Source organism: Schistocerca gregaria, chromosome 10 (assembly GCF_023897955.1).
Source record: "Schistocerca gregaria isolate iqSchGreg1 chromosome 10, iqSchGreg1.2, whole genome shotgun sequence".
Lineage (NCBI taxonomy): Eukaryota > Metazoa > Arthropoda > Insecta > Orthoptera > Acrididae > Schistocerca > Schistocerca gregaria.
The window spans coordinates 88,112,379-88,125,678 of record NC_064929.1 but is presented as its reverse complement, the minus strand read 5'-3'; the positions used below and the strand labels follow the sequence as shown (position 1 = coordinate 88,125,678).

The following is a 13,300-nucleotide window of genomic DNA, read 5'->3' as shown; positions in this document are numbered from 1 at the left end:
CAGTTACGTCCCATAGTGCTCAGAGCCATTTGAACCATTTTTTGAAGTCATCAGAATCTGTATGGTGCATAAATTGACAACTGACTCTAAATAATGAAAAGTGTGAGGCCATCCACATGAGTACTAAAATGAATCCGTTAAACTTCGGTTACAGCATAAATGATTCAAATGTAAAGGTCGTAAATTCAACAACATACCTAGGAATTACAATGACGAAGGACTTAAATCGAAAATAACACACAGAAAATGTTGTGGGGTAAGCGAACCAAAGGCTGCGATTAATTGGTGGAACACTTAGAAAATGCAGCAAGTCTGACAGAGCTGCCTACACTATACTTTTTCGCCCTCTTTTAGAATACTGCTGCGCGATGTGGGAGCCTTACCAGATAGGATTGACAGAGTAAATCGATGAAGTTCAAAGAACGGCAGCACGTTTTGTATTATCGTGAAGTAGGGGAGAGAGTAACAATGAAATGGCACAGGAGTTGGGGTGTACATCATTAAAACAAAGGCGTTATTCGTTGCGGCAGAATTTTGTCAGGGAATTTTAATCACAAAGTTTATCCTCCAAATGCGAAAATATATTGTTGATGCGACCTACATAAAAGATCTTCGTACTAAAACCTGGGAAATCCGATCTCGTAGGGAAATATAGGTGTATTTTTCAGCGCGCTGTTCGAGAGTGGACTAAAAATGTAAATGTCGTGTGACTAGGGCCTGCCGTCGCCAGGTGCAAGTCTTTCGATTTGACGCCACTTCGGTGACTTGCGCGTCGAGAGTGGACTAATAGTGGATTATTGCGAATGTGGCTCGATGAACCCTCTGCCAGGCTCTTAATTCTTATTTGAAGAGTATCCATGTAGATGTAGATGTGCTGCACAGAAATGAAATAAGACTGTGGATTTCTAAGAGATGAAGGATCACAATATTTGAATGTGTACCACATAGTAAAAAATATGTGAAAATTATTGTTAAGATTTTAAAGTAAACTGCAGTAGACAGGCCAAAGACATTATCTATTGTTGAAAGAGTGGAGCAATTCCAGTCGGCTTCCAGCAGCGAGTGAGCAAGTGTGCATCGGATACAACTGTGTGCGGTTGAGGAGTTCGGAGAGAAACGTGTGACAGCAATCCATTGTAATGACGGAGGGAGATGTTTACTGCAGTAGGTTATTAACTTTAGAATCGCCGTGGAGACACTGGCAGATATAGAATGATACCAGTCTGGCAATGAAGTCACCACATTCACTTCAACAAAGCGTCTACCCAGAATAATTCGACTAACAAACTTTCTAAAGTGCGGCTCATAATGGCTTTTTTTAAACCTTTTTGACTTTCATAATTTAAATTGATTTCAACAAAGTTCTCTTTTTTAATAATTTTTAAAGTCATCAATAGGTGCACGCTGCCGAAAAGCAATGTGCTAATAAATATAGGGTGTATAAAAACACGTGTCGGAAACTTTAGAGATATATTCTTGACACCAAAACATTACCACAAGTTCATATGAACATGGATCCGCAAAATGCTTCGTTAGGAGGGCATGAACTGAATTCGCTGTGGTGACTTCTGGTCGCGTAACTTACCTCAAATGTGCACTTTTACTCACTTTCTTTTTTACAGTTCGTCAGGGTACTTATTTTATTATTTTTTCTTTATTTTTAATTTACATTTAAAGTTCCGTAGGACCCAACTGAGGAGAAAATCTCCAAGGTCATGAAACATGTCAGTACATGAAATTACAACATAAAAGTAATAATAGATAAAAATAAAACGTTTATGAAACCAACAAAAGTCAAGCCATAAGTTTAAGCAAACACAACCAACAAAGTAGCATAAGAATCAGCTTAATTTTAAAAGAACTGTGAGAGGTCCCAAGCCCTCTTTTGCAGATCGCCTCTCTTTTTCATCAATTTTATTAATGTTCTATGTAATTGCACGGTGGTAACAGACCGAATAAGGTTACAGTAGTGAGAGTATTTGTACTGAGAGCTCAAAATACTTTTCACTTGATTCCTATGCATGTTGGGTTACTTCCGTGGGTGGCCTGTATGAGGACGCATAAGAGGACGCAGCACCCTGTGTTTCTGGCTGGAGGCTGCGCTTCTCCAAATACAGAAAGGGTCGTACAGTGGGCTTAAGGGCCTTACGGAACGACTGACGTTGCTCGAGTTTCGCCTGTTGTATGCAGGGAGAAACGACCTGCGAGACGTCTGACAGTCCCCGCAGTTTGTGTGTTTACCGTTCCGGTGCATCCGGAGTGAAGACTCCTGGCACCGAATGACTGCATTGTCCTCTTGATTCTCAGGACACTTGTAGACTGCACCCGGTGCCCGGTGGTCTAGGCATGTTGTTTTCAAAGCCGGTCAAATGGCAAGTTCAGTGCCCTCAGCTGAATAGCAGAGGCAAGATTAGTCAACTTAAACTGAGGCTAGATGACATCAAAAAAGCCCTGCTGGAAATTGGAGGAAACGGTCGCTATTGGTGCGAATGATGTTTTGAGACAGTGTGGGGGAATTTTGGAATCAGCACTGAGTGCCGATTCGCGGTTTTCGAGGAGAGTAGGGAGTTGCCAAGTTCTTTGTAAATTTGACTCCCTTTTTGGGTGGTTCATTTTTTTGTCAGGTGGCGTACGTTTTGGTGTGTCTTTTGGGATGTTTTCCGCTCAAAGTCTTTAGCAATGTGCCGTGCCAGCATGTGGTATCACGTGTCGACAGCACCGCACGGGCGGCGGTAACGCAAATTCGCGTCAGACGCTGACGGTGGTCGTGCAGTATCCAGCGGACACAACGGAGCCACACCTGCGGCAGCTCTGAACTACGTGGCGCCGTTGAGCCGTGTCACGGCTCAGCTCATGTGATTTACCCGCGACATTATTTCTCTCGTTTTCGCCGCAGCGATAGGGGGCGTGGCCGCTGAGCGCTGTCGGCGCTGCTGCGCGAAGCGACAGTTTTGGACGACGTCTGGGCCGGTATTTGGCGACAGGACGGAAGCGGCGGGGAGCCAACTGGTGCCTGCCGAGTATCCAGTGTGAGGAGTGTGGCGTGGGGGGGACGGAATGCTCGCTCGCTTAGCGGGGTTCTCCGTGACCAGCTGTTGTTTGTTGGGCCTAGCACTCGAGTGCAACACGAAGCTGCATCGGTGTGGTTCTCCTCACCTGGCTAAGGCCGAAATTTTCATACACTTTTATTATATTTCATGATCATTACTTTATTGTGGCGTTGGTACTTGTAGCCAACATTTTGTGATTTGAAATTGTAAGACTTATATATTTCTATTGTTTATTGTCAAATCACAATTTATGAAAGATCTTTATATTTTATTAATAGGATTAAGTAGGAATAATTAATATTTGTCATGTTGGAAATATTTGTGGTAGCAGGGAATGTCTGCACCAAAGTGTTGTTGACAAAAGGGACCGCAAATTGAAATAAGAAGAGAGCGGGAAAGACCGCGCATTGATACATTTTTCAATGGTGCACCAGAAAGCATTGTTGGCGGGAGAGACCGCACTTTAGCGTTCGTAGGAAGTCAGTAGTAAGCGAGAAGTGAAGAGAGTCGGTAGCAGGTCTGAAGCGAGAGGTTTAGAGGAGCGTTGTGCCTGCCAGCCACCAGCTATGGTTTACAAGAGATTATAAACGGATGCACAGAGACATCAGCTAGCTATTATCATAAGAGGAACTAATATTATTGAATTAATTTTTTTGAGAAACTCAAGACTACTGAAGGCATGTTTGTGCACTGCTAGTCGTAAGATTATTGTAAAAAGTAAGTCCCATTTGAACGTTTGTAAAATCATTTCATTCAGAATATAATTAATTTTTGCCAGCAATGTTGCATTACTGATTATAATCCATCCCAAAACCTATCAACATAAAACTATGCAAAAATTTTATTGTTGTCAAGAAAAAGTTTAACTATGAATTACGTAACTTCAGTCCAATTAATTAAAGAATAACGTCACCTTTGCTATTAAAGAATAACGTCACCTTTGGTAATAAATACAGCCACTTATTATGACAGCCCACCAGCAGCTAATAGAGTATAGTAAAACAGTAAGTATATTCATGTCGCAGTCAGATGGCGATCCAGTAACAGTCAAAAAGGTAAGGAACAGTTTTGGGTTATTGCAGGACCTCGACGAAATAATCAGAAAATCACTTTTAATAAGCAGCAATTGAATTTGTATGCGAAGATAGAGAAAGAGAATAAATTTCAAAGGGAAGATTTCATTTGTTATTATTAAGCAAGAGATAGAAATCCTAAGGAAAGGTTTCATAGTTTATTGTAAAAGGGAAGGTTATCATTAACAAAAGACATGTTGAGCACACGGTTATTGCGTAATATCAAAACAGGAATAGAGGAGACGGGAAGGTTTCAAAATACTTCAGAGAATATCATCATGTGCAGATGTTTACTGTGAATAATTCTTAATTTATTTCATAGTGTATGGCACTGTATCTACTATCATCGATCATTTTATTTAAGTTCTGTCCAAATTATTATTACATTAGACTTTGTTAAAATTGGTGCGTTTAAATTGCAAATTTCTTAATTCTACTAATATTGCTTGGGATAAACACATCTATATCTTGATATTACCATATTTGTGTATTAAGTTGTGTTTCTTCTCGAGACTGACTGATTTGACTTTGGAACAAGTGGGAGGAGTATTTAAAATTTGTTTGATAACACAACCATCGTGAAATTGAAAACTTGACAGTGTTTCCTCACGTCACCAGTCAATGTTATATCCGCCTTGCCGGCCGGGGTGGCCGAGCGGTTCTAGGCGCTACAGTCTAGAACAGCGCGACCGCAACGCTCGCAGGTTCGAATCTTGCTTCGGGCATGGGTGTTTGTGATGTCCTTAGGTTAGTTAGTTTTAAGTAGTTCTAAGTTCTAGGGGAGTGATGACCTCAGATGTTAAGTCCCATAGTGCTCAGAGCCATTTAAACCATTTTTTTTATTTCTGTCTTGTAGCTTACTTAACTGATACAAAGTAATTTAGAAATTTTGTGTATTCGTCACGAAAGGTGAACTGATGTCACATAAGAGAAAAATAAGTGACATTTGTGTATGGTTTACGTAAGCTTAAGTGAAATCAGGAAGTAAAAAACTGATTATTGTTGCCACATTTTTTTTAAAGCAGGCAGTAGGGAATTTGTTGCACTCTTGCCAAACTGGATTTTTTAAGGTTTGATTTACATGTAGTACAAATCACAAGTTTAATATTTTTCTGGTGTAATTGTTAATATTTGTACATGTTGCGCTATTGTACGATGTGATATACCCTTTACCAACAGTACCTTTATGTAATGATTCAGAGCAGGGCTGCATGTTCTTCTAGAGAATGCTTAAATAAATTTTTTTATTGCTAAAATTTCCTTTCAAACTGTTTATTGTATTAACTTGGATGTATAGCCAATTATTGTTAAATAATAAATTTGTGTCAACAAGGCATGGACCAAATAAATGTGCCTACACGTTTCTAGCATTTGTAGACTTAGAAAAACTTTTGACAATGTTGATTGGAATACTCTCTTTCAAATTCTGAAGGTGGCAGGGGTAAAATACACGGAACGAAAGGCTATTTACAATTTGTACAGAAACCAGATGGCAGTTATAAGAGTCGAGGGGCATGAAAGGGAAGCAGTGGTTGGGAAGGGAGTGAGACAGGGTTGAAGCCTATCCCCAATCTTATACAATCTGTATATTCAGCAAGCAATGAAGGAAACAAAAGAAAAGTTCGGAGTAGTTATTAAAATCCATGGAGAAGAAATAACAACTTTGAGGTTCGCCGATTACATTGTAATTCTGTCAGAGACAGCAAAGGATTTGGAAGAGCAGTTGAACGGAATGGACAGTGTCTTGAAAGGAGGATATAAGATGAACATCAACAAAAGCAAAACGAGGATAATGGAATGTAGTCGAGGTAACTCGGGTGATGCTGAGGGAATTAGATTAGGAAATGAGACACTTAAAGTAGTAAAGGAGTTTTGCTATTTGGGGAGCAAAATAACTGATGATGGTCGAAGTAGATAAGATATAAAATGTAGACTGGCAAAGGCAAAGAAAGCGTTTCTGAAGAAGAGAAATTTGTTAACATCGAGGTTTGATTTACATGTCAGGAAGTCGTTTCTGAAAGTATTTGTATGGAGTATAGCCATGTATGGAAGTGAAACGTGGGCGATAAATAGATTGGACAAGAAGAGAATAGAAGCTTTTGAAATGTGGTGCTACAGAAGAATGCTGAAGATTAGATGGGTAGATCAAATAACTAATCAGGAGGTATTGAATAGAATTGGGGAGAAGAGGAGCTTGTGGCGCAAATTGACTAGAAGAAGGGATCGGTTGGTAGGACATGTTCTGAGAGATCGAGGAATCACCATTTTAGTATTGGAGGGCAGCATGGAGGGAAAAAAATTGTAGAGGGAGACCAAGAGATGAGTACACTAAGCAGATCCCGAAGGATGTAGGCTGCAGTGGGTACTGGGAGATGATGAAGCTTGCACAGGAGAGAGTAGCAAGGAGAGCTGCATCAAACCACAACAACAACACCTTTCCCATCCTGGCTCTGCAACCGTCTGGTCATTGCAGCCCTCTGGCTTCGCGACGCGGGATGGCCGGGCTTCTTCGCTACGTGATGCCACCTACTTGCACCTACTTGCAGCTCTACTTCAGAGACCCTCAGCCACATTGCTATTGCATTAGCTGAACTACGCTTAGAGAAAGCTACCAGTTAAGCAAAGCTTTTGTTTACTGTATCTGCTCATTCGCTCATCACCTCCAGTCCCATCCTGTGTTTCTACGACAACAGCTGCTGCACCGTTGTGTACAAATCGTGCACGACACCGCACGGCACGCCACTGCAGGTACACAAGGGGGCCTCGGTTTCCTCGTCGAACAGAGGACTCCGTCAAGTGTGCTGCGAGAGCTGGCTCTGCGAGGGGAGGGGAGGGGAGTGTAGGGGAGGGGAGCGGAGATTAGGGGAGGGGAGAGGAGTGTAGGGGAGGGGAGGGAGATGAGGGGAGTGGCGGGAGGGGCGTGATGTGGAGGGGAGGGGAGGGGATGAGAATGAGATGAGGGAAGGGAGGGGAGGGGAGGTGTGGGGAGCAAAGGGAAGGGGAGGTGTGGGGAGGGCAGGGGAGAGGACGGAAGGGGAGGGCAGGGGAGAGGACAGAAGGGGAGGGCAGGGCAGAGCAGTGGAGGGGAGGGGAGTTGAGGGGTAGGGGAGGGGAGGGGCATGGAAGCGGGGTAGGGGAGGAGGAGGGGAGGGGGCAGGGCAGGAGACGGTAGCGGAGGTGAGGGTAGAGGAGGGAAGGGGTGGGGAGGGGAGCGCTGGGCAGAATGCCAGATATATGCCACACTTGCCCCTTCGCGATGTAGCTTGAGCAGCGATCCCTCAGGTAAGGGACGCCCTTTCTCTTACTTCTTCTCTCCACTTTCAAACCACCGTCTCCACATCTTATTCGATACAACCAGTACGTAAGGGACCTTCTTCTTCGACATCTTGGCGAAATACAGAGCTTCTTTTACGAAATCCAAATACTTGTATCTTTTGGGAAACGAAAGCAATTCCGACGATTATGTCAGTATGTAATTAGTTCTGCCAAGAATAAATATAGATTCCTTTGTCTGTAAGGTAGCTTCCTTTCACGCTTATTGATTGCGATAGAAACAGTCCATCACCATGGGAGCAACAAGAAAGGAACGATGCAAAGAGAATATGAATGTACGCTAATCATTTCTTTTTGATCACTGCATTTGTGCCTTCTTTAATTGCTACAACTGCATGCCCAAAAGACGACAAGGAAAGAAGAAATGGGTATCTGAATGATTGAAAAGAAGGACGACACACTTCATATTAATTTACTCTCTAAAATCCGATATCCCTTCCAGCGAAACATTAGTTAATAAAGTGTAGCAGGACAATGTTCAAAACGTGACTAAAAATACGTTCACGAAATACAGATAAGAATATCTATGATTGAGATGTCATCTAAACTCGATGTACAGTTTTAAAATAAGGAAATGATGTAATACAGAATGCTATGCTTGTAACGTACGTTGTTGTTCTACATTGTTTAGCTCTGATATTTACAGGGTCACAGAGTAAGCATCCTAGGTTTTGGAGGGAAAATCCGTAATTGTAATGATCTGCACTACAACAGAAACAAGAAGCACAGCTTAAGGAAAAATAATGTAATGTGTGTTCCAGCTCACAAGCGACATTGAAGCAGACAGTTCCTGTGACTTAGTATGGACAGAGGTTATATTCGACAACCGCAGTAAATTAATAACAGGCTCATATCGCTAACCCCCGGTTTCAGATGAAATAGTTGCTGAAACATTTCAAAGAAAACTCGAGTCTCATCGCAAATAGATAGGCTACTCATACAATGATAGTTGGCAGCGACTTCAATCTACCTTCCGTATAATTTTCAGACCCTACTGTAGATAGAAAACAACTTCGATAATTGTTCTAAATGTTTTTTTAAAATTATTTTGAACAATTAGTTCACGAGGCCATTCAAATTGTAAATGGTTACGAAAACACACTTGACCTCTTAACCACGAATAACCCTCAATATCACGATGGATACAGGGATTAGTGAACACACAGTCGTAACGACGCTAAATTCTGTAATAGAGAAATTCACCAAAACTAAACGCGAAATATATTTATAAAAGCAACTGAAAATTCGGTTGACTACTTTCTAAGAGACAGTCTCCAATCCTTCCAAACTATGTAAGTGAAGGCCATATGTGGCTTAAGTTCAGAGAAATAGTATCAAGAGCACTCTAGAGATTCATACCAAATATATTAATAACAGAAGGAACTGATCCCCCATAGTATACAAATCAAATAGAAAGCTGCTGCAGGAGCACCGAAAAAGGCACATATAATTTAGACAAGCACAAAATCTCCAAGATTGGCGAAGTTTTACTGAGGCACGAAATTTAGTGCGGATTTCAATGGGAGATGCATTTAATTGTTTGCACAACGAAACTCTCTCTAGAAATGTGGCGAAAAATCCATTGAGATTCTGGTCCTATGTTAAGAAAACCAGTGGAAAGGCTCAGTAAGTACCTTTACTGCGGCTCGGGCAGCGAGGGAGGAGGAGGAGGAGGAGGAGGAGGAGGAGGAGGGGGAGGGGCATGGGAGAGGGGGAGGAGGAGGAGGAGGAGGGGGCGGAGGAGGGGGAGGGGGAAGCGGAGGAGGGGGAGGGAGAGACAAGGGGCCCAACCCTTCCGAGCAGGTAAAATCGTAGCAAATGTCCGCACACCCACTCGGCGACCAGACCAGCAGCAGACCGCGGGCCGGCCTGGCTGCCATTGCGTGCCGCCAGAGTGACGTCAGGGCGCGTGCGGAGGCCGCCGACCGAGTTGGCAGCGGCCGCCAGCGGCGTGGGTCGGGTCAAGGCGCCACAGGAGAGAGTGCCTCGTCTGGCGCCGGGGCCTCGCACACCGAGCCGAGCCGCCGACGTCACGGGCCCTATTCTGTAAGCCGGTCGGGTGGGCAGGCGAGCGCACCGATCGGTGTCGTTTTCGAAGGAGAGCCCTCGCGTCATCCCGTAAGCCTTTCGGAAGCGACGCCGAACGCTTCTAGCGAACCGAGACTCGCTGCTGCCGCTCTCGGCTCGATACCGAACGGCCAGTGGTGGACCCTGTACAGGAAGTGTTCGGAAACTGTGAGAGGCCGAACTCGGCGATTGTCAGTCCGAGTTCCGGATCAGTGTAGGAGTACTGTGACTGCAGGAGGATATGAGATGACTTGGACAGGATTTGTGATTGGTGTAACGAACGGCAGCTAAGTCTACATATAGATAAATTGTTGTGTACATAGTTCCACAAGTCAGTGCGTACACAACTTTCCCACTACAGTGCACCCCGCTAAGCACAACAGCGCAGGTGCAGCGCTCGTCTGTCTCTGCACTACGAGATGGCGGTGCCTTAGAGACGGACCAAATTCTGCTTCCGCCGATCCGCGTATTAATATGTAGCGCAGCAAATGACATTGCCGCTAACGTACAACCTTTTCTCCTCGTGGATCACACTTGCGCAGTGACACCGGAACGCACTAGATATTATAACGAGTCTACGGACCTCCGATTAGTCAGTCTGCATTAGTCTGTAAGAGTCTGCATTTGTCTGCACCAGTCTGCATTAGTCTGTTCCAGTAATATTTCTATGCCATCGGTGTTTGCTAAAGTTATCGAGAAGGTTTTGTATACAAGGCTACTGGAGCATTTAAATTCACATAATTTTCTGTCAAATGTTCAGTATGGTTTTAGAAATGGTTTAACAACTGAAAATGCTATATCCTCTTTTATCTGCGAGGTTTTGGATGGATTGAATAAAAGGTTGCCACCGCTAGGTGTTTTCTTTGACTTAACGAAGGCTTTTGACTGTGTTGACCACGAAATATTACTGCAGAAGTTGGACCATTATGGAGTAAGAGCAGTAGCTTTAAGAAGCTTTAAGAACAGAAAGCAGAAGGCAATTCTCCGCAATATTGAGAGTGGTAGTGATGTTCAGTCCCAATTGGGCACTGTTAAGTGGGGCGTTCCCCAAGGGTCGGTGCTGCGGCCACTGCTGTTTCTTATTTATATAAATGATATGCCTTCTAGTACAGGTGATTCAAAAAGATTTCTGTTTGCTGATAACACCAGCTTGGTACTCAAGGATCTTGGGTGTAATATTGAAACAGTATTAAATAATGTAGTTCATGAAATAAATTCGAAGCTTGTGGAAAATAATTTGATGCTAAATCACAGTAAGACTCTGTTTTTACAGTTTCTAACTCACAATTCAACAAGAATCGATATTTTGATAAGCCAGAATGGGAATATTATAAGCGAGACGGAACAGTTCAAGTTCCTAGGCGTACGGATAGATAGTAAGCTGTTGTGGAAAGCCCATGTCCAGGATCTTGTTCAGAAACTAAATGCTGCTTAATTTACCATTAGAACAGCATCTGAAATAAGTGACACTTCAACATGAAAAGTAGTCTACTTCGCATATTTTCATATGCTTATATCGTATGATATTATTTTTGGGGTATTTCTTCTTATTCAAAAAGGGTATTTTTGGCTCAAAATCGGGCTGTTCGAGCTATATGTAGTGTAAGTTCGAGAACCTTTTGTCGACCCCTGTTCAATAGTCTGGGAATTCTGACATTGCCCTCACAGTATACATTTTCTTTAATGTCGTTTGTTGTTAGCAATATTAGCTTATTCCCAGGAGTTTGGCAGTTTTCACTCAGTCAATACCAGGCTGAAATGCAATCTGCATGTGGAATGCACGTCCTTGACTCTTGTGCAGAAAGGAGCGCAGTATTCTGCTGCATCCATTTTGAATACACTACCACAAGAAATCAATAATTTTAGCAGTAGCCCAAACACTTTTAAGTCTAAACTGAAGAGTTTCCTCATGGCTCACTCCTTCTATTCTGTCGAGGAGCTCCTGGAAGAGCTGAAAAATTAAGCAAATTCCAGTGTTACATTGTTGATTTTCTTTATTTAAAATTACGACTTATCACCTGAATATGTTTTTTTATATTTCATTTTATCTGTTTCTTATATCGTGTTACAATTTCAGGTATTGACTCGTTACATCACCATGGAGACTTCTCCTTAATTTGGTCCCACGGAACAACAAATAAATAAATAAATAAAATAATATTCCTGTACATAGCCATGAAAATAAATGTATAGACACTTTGTCAAGTATCAGAAATATGTGAGGATAAGATTAACGTACCAAGACCAAAGGAACTTCAGACTGTCAATTGTGAACAGCATCCAGGATCAAGTTACGTAATGTTTATGCTTTTTATTATTTTAATAAATGTGTGTGAAAATTAATGATGTTCTGTTTAAAGTTGGTCACCGTCAATCTGCTACTCTAAGCGTGCAAGTGGCATTTCTATTGTCTGACCTAATGGCAGAAGATAAACACGCCACGATAAGACCACGAGAGATATTGCTGACACTCGCCTACTTCGTTAGAGCGACAAGTGTGTGTACCAAAGGTCTTACAGTATGCACCCCATATAAATGTAAATTAATGCAGATGAATAGGAAAAAGAATCCTGTAATATTTCAATATTCCATTAGTAGTGAAGCCCTTGACACAGTGACGTCGATTAAATATTTGGGCGTAACATTGCAGAGCGATATGAAGTGGGACAAGCATGTAATGGCAGCTGTGGGGAAGGCGGATAGTCGTCTTCCGTTCGTTGGTAGAATTTTGGGAAGATGTGGTACATCTGTAAAGGAGACCGCTTATAAAACACTAATACCACCTATTCCTGAGTACTGCTCGAGCGTTTGGGATTCCTATTAGGTCGTATTGAGGGAGGACATAGAAGCAATTCAGAGGCGGGCTGCTAGATTTGTTACAGGTAGGTTTGATCATCACGCGAGAGTTACGGAAATGCTTCAGGAACTCGGGTGGGAGTCTCTAGAGGAAAGGAGGCATTCTTTTCGTGAATCGCTACTGAGAGAATTTAGAGAACCAGCAATTGAGGCTGACTGAAGTACAATTTTACTTCCGCGGAAATACCACAAGAATAGCCGGCTGCGGTGACCGTGCGGTTCTAGGCGCTCCAGTCCGGAACCACGGGTCTGCTGCGGTCGCACGTTCGAATCCTGCGTCGGGCATCGATGTATGTGATGTCCTTAGGTTAGGTAGGTTTAAATAGTTCTAAGTTGTAGTGGACTGATGACCTCAGAATTTAAGTCCCACAGTGCACAGAGCCATTTGAACCATTTTGAACCACAAAGACAAGAGAGATTGGGGTTCATACAGAGTCATTTTTCCCTCGTTCTGTTTGGGTGCGGAACGGAGAGAAGATGCTAGTTGTGGTACGAGGTGCCCTCCGCCACGCACCGTGTGGTGGATTGCGGAGTATGTATGTAGATGTAGACTATGTAAAGCCACATCGACCCCACAGCCCGTGTTACTGGAGAACTTCCCGTCGCATCCCCTGTCAGATTTAGTGGTGAGATGACCCAGCGAACAGCTCGCCAAAAACTGAACACAGATAAAACATGAAAACAGGAAGAAGGTGTACTGAACTGTGACAAAATAGTAAAATAGAAACAGTTAACGGTCCAACGCTATGACGTGCAATGTAGAGCAGTGTACGCCAGCACAATAGCGTGACATCTTCCGCCTGGTTAGCCGCACTCTGTAATAAAAATAGATAAATAAAGAAACTGAGTGAACGGATCGACAATAAACTTCAGTGGATGTCAAGGAAGGTCCACCCTGAACAAATACAACAAACGATAACG

The 13,300-nt window shown here is 42.9% G+C and overlaps 1 protein-coding gene across 1 annotated transcript in view; it reads right to left on the bottom strand.

Moving 5' to 3' along the window:
- Positions 1-13,300, bottom strand: part of LOC126293406 (aminopeptidase Ey-like) — a 424,028-nt gene that overhangs the window by 253,711 nt on the left and 157,017 nt on the right. The window lies entirely within an intron of this gene.